Raw genomic sequence first — 17,955 nt, 5'->3', positions numbered from 1 at the left:
GCATAAAGAATCACCAGTCTATTCAAAATCCCTCCTTTCTTTTTGATTGAAACGGAGAAAAAGTGCAGATTCTTCCACCAAAGCTCCCATATTTGGTTTGTCAGATAATGCGAGGCACATCTCGGGGGAATGGTTGGATGGCGAGAACATGTAAGAGATTTGCCGTTACATTTGGCAGTCATGTCTTAAGTTATACTAACAATTCTTTTGAACATTACATTGGGATTATCCAATGTGTTTAATTATGTATTTTATCAATTCTTTTTTATACAACTGTGTGGTATGTGCCAGTTAAGCTTGTCTTGGTTTTACTAGTGTGTCTTGACATCTTAGGCCAAAAACTTTAAAAGGCGTAGTATTAATTTTGACGTGTAATTTTCCAATTTGTGTTTGCTTAATTCCGTACATTTTTTTTTTCAAATAAGCCTTGAATACAAATGTTAAAAAATACAGCAGTAATTGCCATTGCCTTCCTGGGGTGCCTGAAAAGTTATTCTATCATATTTGGTACCATAGTGTATTTCAATTTAATAAAACGAACCACGTCCTAGGCAACTGGTAATAAATGGGCGTCATGTTGAAAATGGAAGCGCTATCATTATTCGAACCACATAGTATTCAAACTAAATTCATGACCAATTACACCAACCTTTTCAAATGCTGAATATGCATGCCACCTGTGATATGACACATTTTCCCTTGTACCTTCCATTTGTCTCTTTTTGTGTGGTATTCAAATATGCTTTGTAGTTGGCATATTTCCTTAAAATTACACACTCATTTGACTTTGAGTATATTCTGGTACATAAAAGGCCTATCCATTGCAATTTCTTTACATTTTTCTTAAAATTTTGAGCAAATCAATTTCTATATAGAATAATTGAGGGAAAAAGTGAAATTATTTACTTGTTGTGGAAAGGGCATTTTTTAAATGCATTATATTACAACAAAGAGCAAAGTACGTATACATTTTTAGTTAACAAAGACCCATCCAAAATCCCAAACTGATTTTGAGATTTCCATTTTTATTCCTTTGACTGAGATGACAGATTGGGAAGTTGACAATAGTCATCGGACCCATTCCTCCAAACCCCCAGATCCCAAGTGATCGCTAGGTCTTACCCCTGCTACTCCAGGCCAAGGTAGCTACAAGCCCAAAGGGGTTGTGGTGTCAGCCATGCAAATAAGGTGACAAGCAAGGACTTGCCCCTTTGGGACCGAAGGCCCAGCTTGAAGGAGTCTGCATATCGGCGCCCCCAAAAAATGGAGTGACCATCTTGTGTTGTCGACTTCTTGAATTCCACAGTGAGTCTGCCTGTGTCCTGGAAGTACTAGCATCTGAAGTCTGCTGGGAGAAGTGGTGAAATGTTAAATTAGATCTGCATGCCTGGATCAGCCTCCGAAGGGTACATATCCCATAGGGACTGACAAGTCCTTCTACAGGCCATGTTCCATTATGGGTCTGGGGTGTGAAAGCATTTTTCAAAAAGCTGTCCCCTGAAAATAGTACAATATATCTGGCGACTGTGTGTTAGTGGCCATTTGTTGTGGAAGACTGGAAGGGTTGATTTAGTAGAAGATTGCCAAAAATGCTTCCTTGTGAGACACTTGGTCTTAACTAAAATGACAATGGTTGCTGTGGTTCTAACTACTGATTTAATGAAATAATGGACAAAACCTATAACTGGACCAGTACATTTTCATGCTAGAAAACAATGATTTTTTAATGAGTCAAAATTGTTTCCCATTACGTTTGTGTTTATCTGTGGAGGAATTATAACATCATCTCGCTCACCCAGAGCCTTTCTTACTGGAAGCCATATTGATTTTGTTAGTCTGAGATCCTTGCCTTGCCTGGCCTTTACCTCTGGGACAAATCTAATTGTTTATCTCTGGACAGACTTCTGCTTTTTTTTACTCCCTTCTGTCTCATTATGTGCCAACATTTGTCAAGTCAAGTCTCTCCACACCCTCAAATCTCGCTTTACAGCATGTCATTCGGCAGCCCACTACAGATGGCTCGCTTATCAGCAGACCCTCCCACATGGAATGCTGTGAACATGACAGCACTAAAGATGTTTAAAAAATGTACTCAAACTGGTATACAGTTTAATCACTCACAAGAGACACTTTCTTTTTTGAATATTTTAGGAAAAATAGTTTCATAATCATTTCAAATACACAATTCATTCCTCTTTTGCTGATAAAAATGTCATCTTAACTGATATTTATTCTAGTTAGATAATGGGGAAAACTGATAAGCTTAATTAAAAGTCAAGCTCTAGACTTTGGAAAGATAACAATACCAGGCAAAAGTAAGTGCATATTAATCAAGTATCGAATATCTGGTCTCTTTGTGGATTATTACTTCTCATGGCAAATGAGGAAAATATTACGTCCAGTACTTAGTCAGCAGAGGCATTATTGATTTAGTCTTAGCCATTTTGGTATTTAGAGAAGAACAAGAGTCTACAGGTAGTTGATGAAATACATGACATCCCCATGGACATTTATGGTCAGACAATGAATTAAGCATGTTGGTAATACAAACTTGGAATTGGACCCAAAACTTTACCACACAAGGGCCAAAGCTTTGTGTGTGTGTATGTGTATGTCTTGCTTGTACCAAGAGTAAGGACTCAATATGATGAGGGTATATTTTAGTTTCATACTTTCTGTCTACCATAAAATGTGAGACAGCCTCAGTAGTTGGCAGGGTTTTAGAGTCAAGATGTCTACCGGTGTCCAAATAACGTTTGTAAAAATGTTTCCTTCAACCAACGACGACCGTGACGAGCCATTAAAACATGCATACTGTTGGAAACAACTGGTCCGGTTTTATCAGTGAGTTAACTCCAGCAAAGTAGGCCAGATCAATGAGTACATTTGAGAGAACAGTCAGAGAGGAGAGTTAGATGCCTGGGGTGGGATGTTGAGGAGAGAAAGCTGGACGCCGGAGCAATCAGAGAGCTAAAGATGTGTGTGTGTGTGCTAGTGTGCACACCTTTAGGAGTGGATCAATGTGCCGACAGCAGCTCGGCTTTGTTCTGGCACAGTGCTCAGATGTTAGGTGTGCTTAACATGATTGCTTTAAGGTTTTTGGTACGGTTACTTCTGTTTTTGTTTGTCACTTTGCTCAACTCCTTGTTACATGTTCTGCTGTCACAATTTGCGAGTCAGTTCAGTTGCGGTTTTACATATTTTTTGGGATCAAATGTTATTTGATTAATCACTGAGGGTCCATTTTAATGGGCACAAGCTGACACATTTTTGAGTATTGGTGAAGTACCAAGGCCCAAGTTTGGTGTGAAGTAGATAAAGAAAATGTCAAAGAGCATTTCTGAAAGAAAAATCAGCAGGCAGGCATCTGCATGCTTGTGATTCTGTTTCACGAAGAAAGCAATTGCGCATTAGGAAAGACGTTGGACTCACTGCATTCTTTTGAGTAGCGTTTGCTTTTGTCGGGAGAGGTATTGAAGGAAGGTTTCGACATTGCTCATCATTTCTGCAGTTACAAAGCGTTTTTCATCTCAACAAAGCAAAAAATATTCATTCATCAGTTCTTCAGCCCAAGGATTTCAAACAAGTTTAATCAGTAAATACTGGACAAATAATTATTTAAAAAGAGCGCTCAGTTGTGCCTACTTGCTGACTCAAAAGTGTTGACTGCAAGGGACAAGTAGGTGTCAATCGACTTGCTCGTAGAGCCTATAGGACGTTGAAAAGCATGAGCTCCTTTCCAAGCCGTTAATAAGATAGCACAGATGCGCTCTTGTTTGAGCACAGTACTGCGTCTTATTGTACTTTGGCCTTCCAACTCGGTCGGAGCGAGACCTCCATTGCTAGGGACGCATGAGAGGGTCTCATTAGGACCGGCATACGAAAACCGGGGGTCAAGGTATATAAAGGTAGTCACCACTAAGAAGCATCACTCAGATGAGGTGGGGAGCGCCACGGCGTCCTAGCGGCCACCCCTCTGGACCTCTGGCCTTCCCTATCGTGGCCTCCCAGATCCACCATTATTTGATGAAGCAGAGCTTGATAATTATTTAGTGTGGATGAAGAAGGGGGCATTGGCTGAAAAGGAGTGTCCCACTCTCAGGGAGAGGATCGTAGGGGATGATAGAAGAAGGGGAAAAAAAACTAACAAAAAAGATCAAAAGCAGGCCTTTCGCTTTTCATGCCTCAGAGGCTCCAAAGAGGATAAAGAACAATTGGGCCATGGGTATTCTGTCCTCTCTGGCAATTAGACTCAGCTGATGAAGTGAAAGGGATGAATGGCAGGGTTCAAGGCCTTCTCTCGGATTCACACAACAGGGTGTGTTTTTACCCTCTCCTCCTTTATCCCTCATCTCCTCAAATGCTGCTGAAATATTTCCAGATGAAGACAATGTGACTCAAGGTGCCAAACCGCAATCACAGGCGGAGGCTGATGAGATTGAGGAGCTTTAAAAAGAGCCGAGGGGGCAAAAATAGACCACTGTGCAATCACATGCGCAAACATTTTCTGAAAAGTGCTCCCCAGAAAGACAGGCCTTTGTGATCACAACTTCAAACTACTTCATCCAAAGATGTTCTTGTTACAAACCATCAACTACTCCAGAGGTTCCTCAATTAGTCTATGCACTGTGGCATTTTTTTTTAAAAGCAGTCAGTTGAGACATGAATGTAGCTATCTGATGTACATTTGAATACAATCCTTTTATCAGCTAAGAGATGACTGACAATCCAACTGTTAGAATTTACATTTGCATTCTTTCCATTTTGTGCAGACTGTGATGTTGGCAAATACCGTACTGTATCATCATTAAAGGTTATTTACACCTTAACAATCTATACAGTCCTTTTATACAGCCAGCTACATAAAAATTGGGACATTGACAGCATTCCAGCTCTCCACAAACGTTAATCAAATTGTCACTTTTTATTACCTTGTTGCAAATCTTTTGCAGTTAATGACAGCCTGGAGTCTCAAACCCATAGACAACAGACGTTGGGATTTATTTATCCCAAGTGATGTTCTGCCAAGCATCTGGCACAATGGTAACATATCCAAAGAGTTTTGTATCATTTGGCTAAATATGAACATCTAACATTGCCTGAAACGCACTATTAATTCTGCTGCTTTTGTTTGTTGTCACATTATCAGTAAATACAAGGAACACACTATTAAGAAAGTCCATATCTACTTCAGTAAACACTAACACATCAAATGTATTATTATTTACATTAAAAAATAATTAGTTAAAATATTGAACTTGAACAGGGAGTAATGTGCTCTATTTCAATTTTAAGTTGATCTAGTTCTAAATATATGGCTCACAAATGACTAGCCACTATTATATTTGTGTATATGTCACAGCCACTATTATATTTGTGTATATGTCACTGTCTTTACAGTGACTTATGTCACTGAAAGGACCCAGGAAGACTTTGATGACGTTGCCACACTGGTCTAAAACCCTAAGATGATTATAGAGATATTCTTAAAGTCCAACTCTGCTGATAATGTGTTTAAAGAAGCAATATGGCTACCCAAAGATTTGAGTTCAAAGTCCCCAAAGCATGGGGTCAGAATGCCAATGAGCCAAACAAAGAGCAGCCAAAACGGGCTTTGGAGGGGATTTTAAACTCGGGGGCCAGACCCCGTTTGATAGAAACAGGGGTTGAGAATTGGACACACCTGGTTTCACATGGTCAGTTTTTATTTCTTTATTCATCCATTCATACATTTAAGTTTTGTGTTATTATACATAATAATAAAAATGTAACATTTGCAGGGCTCAAATGTTCAAAGCCTTAATTCGCAACTGTTAATACTTGAATAATATTCATTAAACTATAGTAAAATTAGATATGTTCATTTATTCGTATTTAGCATAGCTTAAGGTTTGTATGATATGGTATAAATAGATTTGAAAAATATTTTAAAATAATAATTTTGATAAATTTTGCAACATTGTATGGTGACATTCTTGGGGGAGGATTTAAACAAATTAATAATGAATTGCTTCTGCCTACATCCATTTTTATCGATTTGATTGTGTCATTCTTACTGACAATATGGGGAACATCAATTTTAATATTTAAAATCACCCGGGTTTAAAACAATACACAATAGATAGACATGACAAGCTGCAGATGAAAAGTAACTGTCGTCATTTTTTAATTGCTTACATTTTCACTCACTTTTCGAAGGTGACAAGGCCATTACTCTGAAGTCGCCACATATCAGCACCATCGCTGGAGGATTAATGGTCTCACCCAGAACTGGTGAGAAATGTTTAAGTTGTCCTGATTATCAGTCCAAGAAAAAGAATCGTGGTTATCTGTCATTGTGTTAAGCATTGAGAGGGGCTAATCAGACAACACCCCACAAGCCCCACACTTCCAGTTAAGTATGTGATTAACCCTTTCGGCCAACGTCGTATACCCGGGGAGTTGTGGATAAACAATCCATCAGCATTGCAACTATAAACGTAAAACCTTGAGTGCCGGATGATATTATACAGCCTATAGAAACGGTCCAACCAAAAAAGTAGTTTGATGTGTAACTCTTATTAGTAACCAAACGATGGAACATAAATAACTGCAGGTCAAGGACACCATTCTAGAATTCCCAAAAAGCAAATCAGAATTAAACATGCAGTAATACATCATACACACTACTTAAGGCAAATCAAGAAAATTATCTACAAACTAACACTAAAAGCCACAATTCTAGACACTCGAACATTTTGTGTTACCCATCTATTAATAGCTTCATTTAGAATTCATCTACAATTAAAGACATGCTCTGGAATGTTCCTATGGTTCTAGTGCTTTATAAAAGGGAAACGAATTCTAGTTTGTTTGGAACTAGATTTGGTAACTGGCAACACCAGCCGCACAGCCACAGCACATTTAACACATTTGTGCTGTAGAGTTGTTGTTTTTTTTCCCTCTCTTTCTGGTCCCTGAGGTGTTTGTTCTGGCCAGGATGACTACCTTGTTTTCCTTGTCTGTCACCTTTATAGTATCTGTTAAGGCACTCAGTGCTATCTGTTTGTGGAGCATTTCTCTTCCCATTTTTCTCCCATGAATGTTTCATATAGTAGAGGGTGAAAGATTGTTCATAGCGGCCAGGCTGGCTTGCGAAAGACAAATTGCTCAGGAACGTCTAAATGGCAGTCAATGATAAGTCATTGTAAGGAGCGTAAGTGACTTCCAATAGAGTGGCTGTAGGGAGACAGAGAATAATGGCAAAGCACAGGTGAAAAATAGATGTTTGGCTTTGTGTAATTACTCCATTAGGGGGCTCTCTGTTAATCTGGCGAGGCAGTGGCTCTTGTGCGCGTGTTTTTTGAAGCAATTGGTAGTGTGTGTGTGTGTGTGTGTGTGTGTGTGTGTGTGTGTGTTTGTGTTGGGGGCTGAACAATAGGGTGGCAAATCACTACACGCATTATGAAGCGTTAACTAATGGCCAGGTGAACCAGCTGAGGCACACTGCCCCACCCTGCGTGATCTCTCCCCTTTTTATGCTGCAGTCTTAGAAATATTCCTTTTTCCTTGATACTAGTTGATTTCCAGGTCCAAAACCAAACTATATATACAGATAACCTGTGCTCATTATACAGAAATGATCATTTACCTGTCATCTAAATGTAAGAATATGTTAACCATAAAATAAAGCTCAAGTAAAATGTAAAACCAACAATTTCTAAAAGGAAAAATATTGTATTTCAGAAATTGAGCTGCATTAAGAGTGATCATTTAGCAAGTGACTTTGAACATTTAACTCCAAATTACAACGTTCCAAGTGTTTAATAATTACCTGCTACGTTGTCCCATGCCACTTAGGAAAGCGGGTTCATCCACTTCCTATGTCTCAGTTGAAGAGAAAACTAAAAAAAGAAAAAAAGAATCTGAGTTTTATCAGAAAAAGGGGACAACCGAAAATCCTACTTGCAAGATTCATCACAGTCCTGACATTTTCTCCCCAACATTTGGTATCAGCTTCTTCTGCCTGTGGCAATTGAGACAAAAGCAGGAGGCGAAAAAAATGCTCCAATATGTTCCTATAAGTTTACTCTGACCACACAAGCTGTTTTCTCCAGTTAACTTTTAAAACATTGCTACAAGCGCTGCCCACAGCTTTATCGCCGTTGCGCAGACTGACCTCGTCTTCACCTATTTCCGCTTGTTTCCATCTGTTTGGGTCCCACCCTAGAAATCATCCCAGTGGGCTGTAGGCCCATTCCCTGCGATGTTTTTATTTTTCCTTCAACGGAACCCTACAAACTAAACCCTGCAGGAACTCAAGACGTAAATGTGTGTGTTCAGAGAATTATCAACTCATGCACCGCCACATTTTCTTGGACACCTGACAGCTTTAGAAGTGTAGAAAGTATACATGCATAACTATTCCTTTACTTATATACTTTTTACCATCTCTGTCATGTCATCACTACAGTCTTCACTTTAAATTTTGATGCTACACTATTTGCAAAATTAATAGTTATCTTGATAAATTTCAGTAAAAGCCCGAAATGTATCTTATTTCTTGATTTTTTAAAAAGTATTTATTGCTAAAACAGGGCAAATACTCCTTTTGGTTCCAAGGAAAAATTGTATTTTAGTATTCATGCTAGAATGCCCTAATTAACTTATGAAGTTACAAAATGTTTTAGGCATTCTTGATTTTATTTTCCTTTGGCCTGAGTATAAAGGACTGATACATCGAGTATAGAAAAAGTTTTAGTCATGTCATTTTTTAAGGATACAACACATTTTTGGTAAATATTTGATATTCAAGCACAGTCCCCAAGGAATAAAAAACAAATTTCAGAACCAATGAAACATATTTTTGTAAATCCACCATTTTGACACAAATCTTGTCTGCACAACCAACCCTACAGCCAGTAAGCATCCGAATCTGATATTCCTTGCTTTAAATTGCTGATCCAAATCCACTCTACAGCTCATTAGAGGAGTAAGCTGACCTTCAACCATACGAGCTATTAACAGGCAAGGCGTACAGGGCTCACACAAAGGCGTCAAACGAAAGTGGGTGTTGGGTGGGATCGGGGGGACACAATGCTTCCAGCTGGACGATTTTCACCACCCCAAACATTACAGGTTGTAGCTATATGACAGTTAGGTGACGTGATCACCGGCAAATTGTTGGTTCTAAGAACTATTTCGGGGTCACGCTCTTGTTTTCTCTGTGTTTAATTTTCTATCGATTGTGACACGGACCATGGCGTATCATCCTGCCAAATGTCCTGCTGCACCGACCAAAGCCCCCCGACAGACACACAAACACACACACGAACGCACACACAAACACACAGATGCACTACAACACACACGCACCCAGCCTTGTCACTGACACCAAGGGCCAATAACTGCCCATTGGCCCGTTATCTCTCAAGATAGAGAGACAGACAAATGGTGGCCTGCAGCGCCCCCAAGTGTACAATATATAGAAAGGTAATGGGATTTTATTGCAATACAGACAGCTAGACTTAGTACAAAACAGGTGCACCTAAAAGTACCAGATGAAGGAAAAGGTGTGTTGAGTTGTATTGGTACTGTCCATTTAAAATGTATATATTTTACTAATTAAAAAATAGCTGCAAAATTAAAAATACCCATCATGAAATTAGAGATTAAATCTATAATTTATACATTGCTTTAGTTATTTTCCAAACTTTGACATCTGATATAATAAAACATAATACTATTACACTATTAAAGTAAATATTTCAAGTCAAACATCTCTTTATTTTATTTTAATGTGTGAGAATCTTATTTTTTTTATTTTGGCAAAATATTTTTTAATTTAAATTGCGAAGTACACAATAAACTATTTTCTTTCACATGGCATTTCCTTGATTATGAATTAACCTTAATATGTCTTAAGTGCAATGTAGAACACTTAAAAAATTAAACCACAATTTCAAGCCCACAAAAAAATGATATTTGTTAAAAATTGAAACTGAAAAAAATGCAATTGATGCAATTTATTATATTGTAAATTATTGAAATGTTTTCTTGGATCTGCTTTATATACATTTCTTCAAACTGAGATGTCAACATAGGGTAATATATCCATAAAAATAGTTTTGGGTGATACGTATGGATATTTCTGTTGTGCTTTTTCCAGATATTAAAAGTTTTGCTGCAGCTGGCTACCTTTTTGCAGTTCGGAGTGCCACTGAATTGTCGTTGCATCATACGCGCGTGCCATGCCTTTTATTTTATTTGATGCTAACGTAGAACAAAAAAAACCTCAAAAATGAATAGAGTTATCTGACTTTAAAGACATGGCCGTCTGCTGCGTCTGCGCCGTTTGAAGCCATAAACGTGACATAAAACTTCAAGAGAAAACCCCAAGTCTGTTGGTTTAAAGAGGAGAGCGAAGCAGACATGGTTTTTCCTCCATCCTGAGGGATATTCTGTGGCCAAGCTTGATTATTGGAGATGAAGGACAGCCTGAGAGGATGTGGGATTGTTAAACCCTTGAATCCTTTCAACAAAGCCTTCTTATAGCAATCTTTATTTCGCCCATGCTGCATTTATTGTGCGTACTCTTGAGTTTACGCTCTTTTCTCACTCCCTGTGTTCACGTTCAGATAGAATAACATGGGGGGGTATCGTTTTTGGCATTCACTGGTGAAATGTAGGTATTTAATTCATCTTCAATTGTGTGTATTGTTTGTCTTCAAAACCAAACAGACCGTGAATAACTAAAGGGAAAAATGTTGGATGCATTTCAGAGGCTCATCCTCAGTACCAACTAATCGTGACACCGTGCTCTATATGTAGACGGCACTTCAACCGTCATTAGTATTATGCGAAACTCTGGCTGTGGACTCAAAACCTCTGCGTCCCCCTTTTGCTATGAGAGGGCAGCGCTTCATTTAGTGCTCCGTCCATTATTGCCAGCATATTTGAAAAGTACTAAGCCTTGAAACAGCTCCTGTATTATTGTCGGCCCCGGCTGAATATTTCACGGCGGGAGGTAGAAAATGAGACCTTCCCTCAAGAGACTGCCTGCAGAGCATTCTACATGGTAAGGTCTCACACTGTGCAAAAACACCCTTGAACAAACAATTACATATTCATTCACCGCTCTTTTGAGGTTCTGCTATATTTTTTTTCCCTCCATACTCTGCAGTTACAGGTAAAATTGAAAAAAAAGAGATTTAATTCTGAAGCGCGCCACAAATATGGCATCCTCGGGCTAGCTCGTGCCGTGCCAAGATCAGAATGCGGTGAGTAATCGACGACCCATAAAATAACGTGTTTTATCATCACATGGGCAGTGGGAACAATTCCTGGGAAAGTGGAGATCTCTTCTGAGCGCACAGCATGCTAAAAACAAGGTCTACAACACATTGATTGTTGAATCACCTTGCACTGCGTTAAATTCAGATTAAAGTTTTGGGACAATAGCTTGAAAACAGTCTGTGGGCTGTTCTATGATTTTATAAATGTGCCAACGTATAAACTAAAGTCTCATCTATTATCAGTGGAAATTTTGTACTCCAATTTAATGCAAATGCTTGAATTGCAATTGAATTTTATTCTTCCTTCACATTGAATATTATTCATACTTCCCATCGCCTCATTGACATTTTAGTTCAGTGTTAATAAAAAAAAATAGAATAAAAAATCTTATCAAATTCAGTAAAAATGACAAACCCTTGCAAGATAGCATTGACATATAGAAAAAAAAATTCTACTCGGTTCTTATAATGCTGACGTAAACAAAGTGATTTGCACCTAAAAGTAGATTTTGCTTCAGCAAAAAAGTCAAACAACAAAGCTGCACTTAATCATTGAAACTTCAGCTAGCGCTGACCTTTGGAAGGATCCATATCTGCCTTTCCTGGAGGAAACGATGTGGATAGAGCGGCGCTTGTGTCCTTTGTGTTTTGTGAAGATATTGAGCGTTTGAAGTGTTAACACTGACACTAAGCCTTCGGGGTGAACGGGCGAAGGGAACATGTCGCACAATGGGACCGGACTTGGATCTTTGCTTCCTCTCGGCTGACCTCTAACCCTCATTGGTTTTTCGGGGTTGCTCCAGTCGAGGCCCCTTGAGCTCATTGTCTTACTCCATCGTATCATCCCAATCTGAGGAAATGCAACTAAAACACCATATAGAATCAAACGTTGTACATTTATCAATCAATATTCTCCGAAATATAAGTTTGTAGGTGGCATGAAATATTTTGGGGAAACAGGCAAGTCAGACATTCACAAAATTGGACAATTTAGTTAACAAAACATTGACAATTAGGGGAAGCCAGTTTTGTGTATATTCAGCTATAGTAGACCTCCATACTGTGGATAAATTCCACGTTTAATATTTATTTATTTCGACCAGCCTCAAAAACTCACTTCAAAGAGCATCAAGGGATTAACATCGTAAATTGATTTGATATTTTTTCTTCCTTATCCAAATATAGCAAAGTTTGATGTTGTAATGTTATATTTCCAATGACAATATTTAGTATGGTGGTTGGCTTTTAAATGCAAAATTTATCAAAATGGATTGCCTGCAGTTACACTACAACTGGATAGATTACTTATCATAAAATGTAGTGTAAAAAAATACATAGATATCAAATTCCATGATAAAGTGTTTGGTTCCTGCAAAAAATTAGTTCATTGAGTAACTATACATACCATGCTTGATTTTATCAACTATACAATAAGTGTAGCTCACATTGTCTTTTAATGTACTTTCATGGTACGGCCAACTTGGCTGTCTATTAGGCATTCATTTTAACGAAAATGACCTTTGCTAATGAAGCATTGGATTTCGGTTGACAATGTTTTGTGTGATCTTCCCATGTTAAATGCCTGCAGTAGCTTGGCTGACATATTCCATTGAGCCCACACATAAAACAGTGTGCCATCTGCACCTAAAGCAATGCTATCGGCCCCATGTCCCCACTCCCTCCCCCTTTTTTTTTCTATGCCTGTGCTGGGGCTTCTTCTTGCCTGACCTCGCTCTTCCAATTCCGGGCTACACAAGCCAAACCAAAGGCAGCTTTCAAGGGTGGGGTGGGGGGATTGTCTGCTCAAATCTAGTCACCGAGACTTTTTTTTTGAATCGGTTCAGAGATCATAGCAAGTGGAAGTCATGGAAGAAGATGACCCTCTCCTCCAGGCTTGATCAGATCTTGGCCCAGTCTAACCCGGTAGTACCCGGGTCTCTGGACAGTTCTGACTCCGCGGGCTTTGACTCGGTTATGGCACGAATGAAAGGGGGCACTGAGAGAGAGCAGCGGTTCTGATGTGTCAAGCTCGATGTCCTGGCCGTCTCGCAAAGCCAAGTGGGCAAAGCAAAGGACACAGCCAGCAGGCAGCGGGCCAGAACGAGACCCCTACGTTGTGTGACATGTCATGTAATGGCTGTCGTTTTGCTTTAAGTCTGTGCTTCAGAGATCATCCAGGACAATGACATAGGTCACCACAGGGAAAGGAAATAAACAACTCGTGTTGTTCCCAATGATGAACATACTGCTGCACACTAAAAAACAACAGCAATAATTTCCTATTAGTTCCAATTAGCATCTGTTGATGTACTACAAACCTCTCTCTTACCATTGGTAATTACATGCAGATGTTATTTGTTTACTTGGTGATAGAACAAGGTCTCAAAAGGAAAGTTATTCTTTGGAATCTGGCACCTATTTCTGCGGGAAAATGAGTCACATGTCGACAAACCTTTGAACTTTACTCACACCTCGCTGTAAACATGCACACATTTGAGAAAGACGGAGCGAGTTGCTTCTTGTTGACACGCGGGATTATTCACCATGCGTGTCTAGCCCTCTTCTACTTGACTCGGGTGGGCCCCCCCCCAACCCCGAGTGAGCCTCCTCTCATCACCCCACCTCCACAGATCCCAGCATTCATTAAGATTACGTATTTACTTTAAGTCTGTAGCTTCTTTGCATAATAGCGAGCAGGTTCCCTCGGCTGGCACTGTGTCTTTCAAGTGCTCAGCGAGGATGGGACTGAATTTTAAACGCGCCGCTCCTCGCCTCAGAGTTGACCTTGCGCAGAAAGCCCAGTGATCTCATTCTTTGCTGCAGCGCAAAGCTGCTGATTTCCTCTGTTGCCGCGTTGCTCTTGTATAAGAAAGGCGCCGTGTACAGCTCGCACATCACTGCGGGCTACTTCCACACACTAGCTTCCTTTAAACGGAGCGGCATGGCAGGGAAAAAGGCTCGATTCATAATGCTTTGATATGGAAATCCAGGTTAATTTCTCTCTCCAAAGGGAGTAATTTCCAGGATTATTATCCATCTTTGGCAGGTAGATGAGCATAGCCATTTTAAACCAAGGCATTGAAAAGTACCTTCAGTTATTCATTTAGAATGACGGAAAAAAGTAATTTTATGTTAATGTACTCTCCAAAAGTGTTGGAATAGTTAAGCAAAGTTTAGTAGTTGAGTGAAAATATTTTACTTTTACATCAATATTTCTTTTTAGAAGTATTTACCTCTGAATTAGACATAAAACTCATGGAATAAGATTTGTTATTTATTAGAGAATGTGACTGACAAGATCCCAAATATACTTGGTTAGTAGATGACCAGTTCTACCAATTACTCTACAGCTACAAGGTGGAAAATTGTGGTTAATATGGACAAAACTAATGTATACGATCTAATTCACATGACACTTCTCATGCTCAACTGGTTAAATGAAGTATTCCCATACTGGTAACACTAGAGCCATAACAAAAGCACACTTTACTCAAATACACCTTCTGAATTGGGCCAACTAATATTATTTTTCTAAAGTCATAAATGTCCATTAGTATAGGATGTGGGAAATCACATAGGAGGAAGTGGCTTGTGTGTGGGGTTTCAAATTGACGCAACTTGATCTCAGTCTCACTTAGGAGCAGTAAAAATGCAGTAAATCAATGTCCTGTGTTTTTTTGTTGTTGTTGTTTACGTCTTTACCAAATCCACCCTGTAGAACCTATTTAAGCCTTATGACCGAAACAGCAAGTGTGTCAAGTGTTTCAAAGTTACCTTGAATTGAGTGGTTAGTTGGTGTTGACTGTACTTACAATTGCAAAAAGTAGTCATGACTTTCTTTAAGAGCTCTTCACTTGCCAGTCGTCATGGTGGTAACACTTCATCCATGTCTCTAAGTGCCTGAAAGCATTTATTAGAGTGACGCCCAAGAGTTACTCCAATACTGTGCCTGTCAGTCTAAGGCAGTGCCAGGCTGTCCAATGCAACTTAGGGGGTTATGAAGGTTAATATTGCCAAGCGCTCCAAATTCAAATGACGAAAAGACATGTTCATTGATGAATGACTGAGAGCCGACCCCATATTTAACTTGTCATTGAGCTGGATAGTGCTTCCTCAGACAAGAGTTGTCAGGATATGTTTGCAGCTTAACCCTCGGTTGTCTTTGCCTTTTCTCACCATCGCCGTTACAGAAGATGACTCAACATTACTTATCATCAAATGTGTGATTAGGAAGACCGAGACATCAATCACTTTATGTTCATACACAGTATCGCCATAACATAACACAACTACTCTTGTCTTGGCTACTTTGGAGGTACATATTAATAGATTTGGACCAATGAATCCCAACTCAATACTTGTATATATACTTAATACTTATTTTAAGGGAAAAAGGCTTACCATACATGGTCATTACCAAAAATAAATAGATTGATCCAGTCGTCAGATATCACCAATATTACTGGAGAGAGTGTCTTTCCACAAGGATTTTCCTTTGGCAGTGGCTCCTTAGCCGGTAACCGGTCAAATAGTCCCAGGGGCGATATAGCCGGTAACCGGTCAAATAGCCTATAAGAATTCTGTGTAGGTAAACAGTAAGAAACCAAGGTTACGGATAATATTTTAGGGAGATATTTCATTATTTTTCCACTTAATCTACCACTATAAGGCAGCACATTTTATAAATTATTAAAAAGGAACCGATAACAACCATAGAGAAGCCCCAACCATCATATTCACTGGGCCTAGATGTCTTGTCTGCTAATCATGACCTTTAAAAGAGACACTTTAAGCCTATGATACATGGATCACCTTAATAATGTCACATGGTATATTGTTAGACGGCCTTCAGATAGTAACCTCCTTGGGCCAAGCTTAATCCTCGATATGCCAGCGCTTTGTCTAGGTCCTGCTAGCAATGTGTTGCCCCTGGGTTTTGCTCTTTGGATATTTCCCTAGTGAAACCTTGCGGCCATGAGGGCAATATGCCAGATGGGAGCACTTTGAGTGGTAAACGAGAGCGGGCAATATAATGAGTTCCGTCATTGGTGGTTCACTGGGCGCAATGTCAAAGGGCAAAATGGTAGAAAGATACACATTGTGGTGTAAATAGGTCATCTCTATGAAAATAGATATTACAATGATGGTTTAGTTCTTTATTTAGGATTTCATACATGAAATCCTAAATAAAGAACTAAATGATCATTGTAATAGTACATCTCTATCTCTATCTCTATCTCTATCTCTATCTCTATCTCTATCTCTATCTCTATCTCTATCTCTATCTCTATCTCTATCTCTATCTCTATCTCTATCTCTATCTCTATCTCTATCTCTATCTCTACCTCTACCTCTACCTCTACCTCTACCCCCACCTCTACATCTACCTCCATCTCTATCTATATCTATTAAGTATATTGCATTTTAGTTTTCAGTCATTTTGAAGAAATATGTTGCATGTGATTAGAAACAGATGGCCAAATAGCCACATAGTGTTGAATAGTTTCATCTCTCCAACATATGAAACAACATTTTTGTTTGCTGATCAATTTCGATCTGTCCGAAGTTGGGAAAAAAACAATTTTAGAAAGGGCAAATACTTATATTCAAGGCAATGAATGTATAGAGAGTAAAACCAACATCATACTCTTCCTCCGTATCAGTCAACATGTTCATGTCTTCCCAACCTCAGTACCACATAGCCATTAAGCACCATTACTGGGAAAGGCCATTTCATGGTCAGAGAGCATTTTCAGCGTTGGCCCTCCCTGGGGCCATAAAATCATCCAAGTGACTTCCAACACGGCTCCAACAACAAATGTTTTACATTTTGTTGTGTTTTTCCTTTCACTTTTTCCCTTTAACATATACCCACAGTGTACTACTTTGACTCTTCAAGTGCAACACTAATAGCAAAGACCGATACCTTTTAGAAAGCTGCCTTGAATACAAGGGATGTGGTTTGAACGATGTTCCTTCTGCGTCCTATAAATGATATAAATATAATGAAATAAGGCGGAAAACTGAAAAGTCTGCAGGCTTCTCAGATGCTCTTATCCACTATGAGTGGTAGTATGTATACGTTACCATTTACATATTTCTCATGAGAGGAAACTGATTGGGCAGGATGCTTATTAATTTGTGCAAGTGACACTTGTCAGCTTGATATTGCCGTTCAATGCGGCGGGAATCCAAAGAAGTGGCTTCTTCCTCACGCTGCTGGCGGATGACACTCTGGGAGAGATCACTGCAGCTCAGTAGGAAGCTTCCTCTCTGTTGAACCACACAGCTGTTTAGCTCTCAAAACTTGACTGCTCGGCATATGTTGTGAAATATCACTCGAATGACAAATATGCGCTTCATTTCAACACTGTCATAGCAAAAATGTGATGCCTTTTTCTTAGTTTCTATATTTAAAAGGACTTCAAAATGGTTCTGTGTAATGTAGTACACTCAGCTCTGCCAATATTAGTGAATGAGGTTTATCTAGGCAAAATGACAACAACAAAAAAAATCTTAAATATTAACACAGCAAAAATACAATTTTCCATTATTTTAAGAGCCCACTTGGGCTCCCCACAGATTTAAGGAATCTAATTCCAACAGGACAGCAACAAATCACAATAATTAAAGGATTCAATTACAATGAGTAAAATATATATACATAATTTTTCTGTTTTGT

At 39.1% G+C, this 17,955-nt stretch overlaps 2 long non-coding RNA genes across 2 annotated transcripts in view; one reads left to right on the top strand and one right to left on the bottom strand.

The window, feature by feature from the left end:
• LOC144185713 (uncharacterized) overlaps nucleotides 1-17,955 on the top strand; it is a 34,650-nt gene that overhangs the window by 11,340 nt on the left and 5,355 nt on the right. The window contains exon 3 of the long non-coding RNA XR_013324806.1: nucleotides 6,199-6,273. This is a non-coding gene — a long non-coding RNA (uncharacterized LOC144185713). The remainder of the gene's footprint in view (nucleotides 1-6,198; nucleotides 6,274-17,955) is intronic.
• On the bottom strand, nucleotides 1,174-15,176 carry LOC144185745 (uncharacterized). Its single transcript, XR_013324810.1, has 3 exons — nucleotides 15,086-15,176; nucleotides 7,814-7,883; nucleotides 1,174-1,348 (listed from the first exon to the last, which is right to left on the bottom strand). It is a non-coding gene; the product is annotated as an uncharacterized LOC144185745 (long non-coding RNA).

Source organism: Stigmatopora nigra, chromosome 2, assembly GCF_051989575.1.
Source record: "Stigmatopora nigra isolate UIUO_SnigA chromosome 2, RoL_Snig_1.1, whole genome shotgun sequence".
NCBI classification, from domain to species: Eukaryota; Metazoa; Chordata; class Actinopteri; order Syngnathiformes; family Syngnathidae; genus Stigmatopora; species Stigmatopora nigra.
This window is presented reverse-complemented; position numbering and strand designations above follow the sequence as displayed.